At 46.7% G+C, this 5,369-nt stretch overlaps 1 pseudogene; it reads left to right on the top strand.

Moving 5' to 3' along the window:
* The first annotated feature begins 3,369 nt into the window (after positions 1–3,369).
* LOC111258302 lies at positions 3,370–4,463 on the top strand (annotated as a pseudogene).
* The last annotated feature ends 906 nt before the right edge of the window (positions 4,464–5,369 follow it).

Here is a 5,369-nt window from a genome sequence, read left to right on the forward strand (position 1 = left end):
GAAGAAGAAAGCACTATAGAGATTTCAACATCAAGCTTTGGAAGCTACTACTCAGACAGAGAAATCTTTGTCATCACAACACCAAACAACGATGCAGATGCTAGCCAGCAAAAAACTCCTCGACGGGTTGGACAACTCGATGACGTTTCACAAGATGAATCATCAGCTAATGCCCCACAAGATGAAACCCCTGAACAGAGAAACCAAAGAAGGGCATGCAATGCTACCCGAGCAGATCGTTGTGGACTACTAGCCATGAACATTTCTATTGTGAACCTCGAAAGAGCATTCGACGCAGTGCAAGCTCGAGAACACAACACTCCACTCGCAGCAATTGCCTCAATCAATCTCATATCAACTCTCATACCTCGTGATAGAACAACGAGTTAACAGCACAACTCGCGGAAAGGGGCAACGAGTTAATAGCACAACTTGCAGAACAAGGTTACAAACTACTCGACAAGGAATCGCCAATCCCATCTATCCCTCGCAACTCGGCCTACCAGGAAGGCAGCAGAGATGTTGCAGTCTACAATGGCAATCGCAAGTGTAACAGCTGCCAATTTAGTCATCTAAGTGACTTTGAAGAATTAAAAGCAAATTGAGAAGAAAAGAAAAAGAAATTGGCCAAAAATCAAATTCGGGTCAAATTTGACCGAAATTTGAATTTTGAATTTGAAATTCAGAAAAATTCGGCAAAAATGTGGAATGCAAGTGTGAGAGTGATTAGAACTTAGGGATCAAGAATTTGGAACAAAAATGGTGCTAAATAGCTCAGAGAAATCAAAGAAAGAAAAAGGAAAACTAAAGTTACTGTTCCTCGTCTGAAAATAGAATTTCAGAAAAACAGTCTCAGAGTCCATTTTGGAAATTGATTTCTGAAGAATTTTCCAAATAAGTGCATCAGAACAACTATACCATATTGAAGTATGAACTTTGGACTACAAGATTCGGGTGTTGTTGGCCAGGAACAGTGAAGGGAAGGAATTCAAATTCAAGCTCAAAGTCGGCATCTTGCCACTGCAAAGGACATCACTGAAATCGGTTAAGTCTGAAAACAGCAGCATAGGGTCAACTTTGGACTCAAATTCAGAGCAATGTAGATCAAAAGGTGTGCATGTTCATGAGCAAAATGGAACCTTGGGATGTTGTAGAACACGTTTGGGAAGAAGTTGGACTTAAAGGAAGAGAATTGGATCACTAAACTCGAGCACAAAGTGAGATAAGTGGTACTGTCATTAACTGACGAACTGAAACTCGAAGTTCAGTGAAAATTCAGTTGGAGCCGAGAAAAGAATCCAAATTGCACTGTATTGGATGTTTATCTTGGGGTAGAACCAAAATAAAAGTTGGAGAATTCAAGATTATCTACAACATTGGTTAAAACACATGTGCACCGTCGGATTGAGAATCGGCCACGGTGGAGCTCTGAAGATTTTGGGCATCAGGAAAAAGAAAAGGGGCGATGACAGAGCAGCTGGACGTGTCGCTGCCGCCGTCGTCGGTCGCTCGCCAGCGCGTCTAGCTAGGCCACCTCCTCACCACATAAGCCTACGGGTAGGCCACGGTGTCGCCCATGCGCGCGGTGAACGCTTGAATAACTACCGCTCCCGCGCCGCCGTTTTCACCGCCGTTCTTTTTACCGCCGCCAGCGCCTCCTCTGTCAAGCACCGCCGCCGAGCAAAATTCCACCGCCACACCGCAGCTCCCGTCAATTCCTTCTGTCCACACCTCCGCCTACACCCCACCAGCAACCTTAGCAACTTGTTGCCCAGCTTCTTCGCCGTCACGCCTTGAACCGCCACCGCTTCTGTTCGCCATCGTCGCGCCGCCCGCTCATGGTGAGCCCTACCCTGCGCTGCTCCCCTTCCTTCTTAAGTAGTCGTAGGCAAGTCCTTAGGGTCCTAGGATGGTGTAAGGGTAGTTGTTTGAGTAGATTGTGCTGTTGTCGTGAGTGGTCACGACCGGCCGAAGGTGTTGCCGCCCGTCGCCGTGGAGGGGATGGCTCCGGCCATCTCCCGAGGAGCTGTTGCCGCGCACGGGTGCGTGAAGGTCTAAGTAGGTCTAAGGAGGTCGATCCACATCTAGAATACATGCAACAATCTCATGTCTAAGGACAAAGCGTATATGTTGTTTAAAGAAGGAACTACTTCTCGTGTTGGGTCAATCCTAGCACATGTCTCCACATGTGTCCACATTATTAGTTCAACATCTCCATGTCCATGACTTGTGAAACATAGTCATCAACTAATACATGTGCTAGTCTAATATTCATGTGTGTCCTCACATGAACTCCGACTAGGGACAACTTTAGAATAACCATACAAGTAAAGAGTTTCACATACAATTCACATAATTGCAAATCAATTCAAGTAGCCTTTAATGGATATTCAATGAACACAATATACAAATCATGGATACAAATGGAATATCATCATCTCTATGATTGCCTCTAGGGCATACCTCCAACAGTTTCTCCCTTCCATTTTGGACTCCACGACGAGCCGTCTATGTTGTTCAAAGCTGATTCAGGTTCAAATCCCGAAGCTGATCCACCTGCCACCCCGCACACGCAGTCTGATGCGCCGGTCGAAGCAGATTCGGTCTCCACCTCTCCCGCATCGCTAGCTTCTGCAGTCTCCTCTGCGCCGCACCGGCCTCTAACAACGCCTGTCCCGAGATCTTCTACGGCCACTGACGCTCTCCCAGTTGCGCCTCACTGATCTAGTGCTCCCACTTCTGGATCATCTGCACCAGACAATTTTGTGGCTTCCCCCGGTTCACCGTGTTTTCCTCCCTCACCTCCGAGACTCGTGCGACACCTACATGCTCCGATTTGGCCTCAAACACATCTGCAGAATAATATTCGCAAACCCAAGACTTTTACTGATGGCACCATGCACTATTAACTGCTTAGTGAAGCTACTGAACCTAGCTCGTTACGAGAAGCCCTTGTGTCTGATGATTGGAAAGTTGCGATGGATGTTGAGTTTGATGCTCTTCTAAGGAACAATACCTGGCATCTTGTTCCTCTGGCCGCTCAGAATGTCATTTATTGCAAGTGGGTTTATAAAGTTAAATGTCGTGCTGATGGCACTGTGGATCGCTACAAAGCCAGACTTGTAGCTAAGGGTTTCAAACAAAGGTACAGATTGGATTATGAGGACACTTTTAGTCCCATTGTCAAGGATGCTAGAATTCGTCTTGTGCTCTCATTGGATGTTTCAAACAAATGGAGTATTCGTTAATTGGATGTTCAAAATGTATTTTTACATGGTGTTATGGAGGAGGATATTTATATGAAACAACCCCCTGGGTATGAAGATCAATCTCATCCTAATTTTGTCTGCAAGCTAGACAAATCTCTCTATGGTCTTAAGCTGGCCCCCCCGAGCATGGTATTCTCGTTTAAGCACCAAGTTGCAAGAACTCGGTTTCCATGGGTCCAAGGCTGATACATCATTATTTTTCTTCAAGCGAGGTGATGTGGTCATCTACCTTCTTGTTTACGTTGATGATACCATAGTAGTCAGCTCATGTGATGCCACCAATGATCGCTTGTTAAATCAACTTTGTGATGATTTTGCTCTTAAAGACCTTGGTCCTCTTCACTATTTTTTGGGCATTGAAGTACTATCCTGTCCCGGTGGTGAGTTATTATTAAGTCAGTCCAAATATGCTAAGGATCTATATTGCTCAAAGCTGGCCTTAAGGATTGCAAACCGATACCTACTCCTTTGGCTGTTTCGGAAATACTTTCTGCAATTGATGGTGATCTGTTGGATGATGCTACAGCCACCAGATATCGGAGTATTGTTGGCGGTCTTCGATATCTCACACTTACGCGAGCTGATATTACATTTGCTGTTAACAAAGTGAGTCAGTACCTACATCGGCCTACTTTTGTGCATTTTGCTGCCATCAAACGGATTATGCATTACGTCAGTGGTACACTTCATATTGGATTGAAAATTGGTCACTCTCCTTCTCAGCTCATTAGTGCCTTTTCGGATGCGCACTGGGCTGGGTGTTTTGATGATCGCAAGTCTACCGGTGGTTTTGCTATTTTTCATGGTGCCAATCTGATTTCGTGGCAAGCAAAGAAACAAGCTATTGTTTCTCATTCAAGTACGGAAGCTGAATATAAAGCATTAGCCAATGCTACTGCTGAGGTCATTTAGGTTCAATCTCTTCTTGATGAATTGGGGATCATCCAGTCCAAGGCTCCTATTTTATGGTGTGACAACATTGGTACGACTTATCTATCAGCCAATTTGGTGTTTCATGCTCGCACTAAACATATTGAGGTGGATTGCTACTTTGTTCGCGAAAGGGTTGCTCAGAAGCAATTGGATATTCGGATTATTTCTTCAGCTGATCAAGTCACTGATGGTTTTACAAAGGCTTAGCTCATGCGCCGGTTACAAGAATTTAGAAACAATCTCAATCTTGCAAGTGGCTAGATGAATTTAGAAACAATCTCAATCTTGCAAGTGGCTAGATGCGTTGCGGGTTGAGATTTGGGGGGGGGGGGTGCGGGGGAGGTTAGAAGTAATTGTATAGGATATGAACTTAGAGTCCTTCTCATGTATGTACATGTCTCCTACTAGGAGATTGCCTTGTATCCTATCTTTGCCAGACTACTCTCACCGGCCTATATAATGAAGCATTCCGGCGCCCCCCAAGGGTAAGCCGTTCCAATCAATTTTACACTCGCGTTGTGCGTGCCGGCGTGAAAACCTCACTACGGGAGACAGAACTTTTGCCGAGTGCCTGGGGCACTCGGCAAAGGCATGAAAACACTCGGCAAAGCCTTTGCCGAGTGTAACACTCGGCAAAGGGCACACGGCAAATATTGTGTCGGCAAAGCCTAGTTTGCCGAGTGTCAAAACTCGGACACTCGGCAAACATGTTGCCGACGGCGGAAACACACTCGGCGAACATATGGACTCGGCGAACCGCGGACTAACGGCGTCGGACTAACGGCGAGTTTGCCGAGTGCCAAACGGGAGGCACTCGGCAAACACCTAGGCTTTGCCGAGTGTTGGCACTCGGCAAAGTCAGGGAGTTTGCCGAGTGCCACGCGCCTGGCACTCGGCAAAGCGTCCTGTGTGTGCCGAGTGCCGGCTCCGGGGCACTCGGTCAGTTCGACGCCGTGTGTGTGCGGCAAACCGGCCCCCTTTGCCGAGTGTAACGACCATAGCACTCGGCAAAGGGGCCTGTCCTACACCTGGGAAATTCCCCTTTGCCGAGTGCTATGGTCAAGGCACTCGGCAAAGGCCCCTCTTTGCCGAGTGTAACACTCGGCAAAGTGACCAGAACCGCCCCTTTTTCGATATTTTTCCACGTATAACGGACCCCTCCCAATT

The sequence above is a fragment of the Setaria italica genome, chromosome VIII (genome assembly GCF_000263155.2).
Source record: "Setaria italica strain Yugu1 chromosome VIII, Setaria_italica_v2.0, whole genome shotgun sequence".
NCBI lineage: Eukaryota > Viridiplantae > Streptophyta > Magnoliopsida > Poales > Poaceae > Setaria > Setaria italica.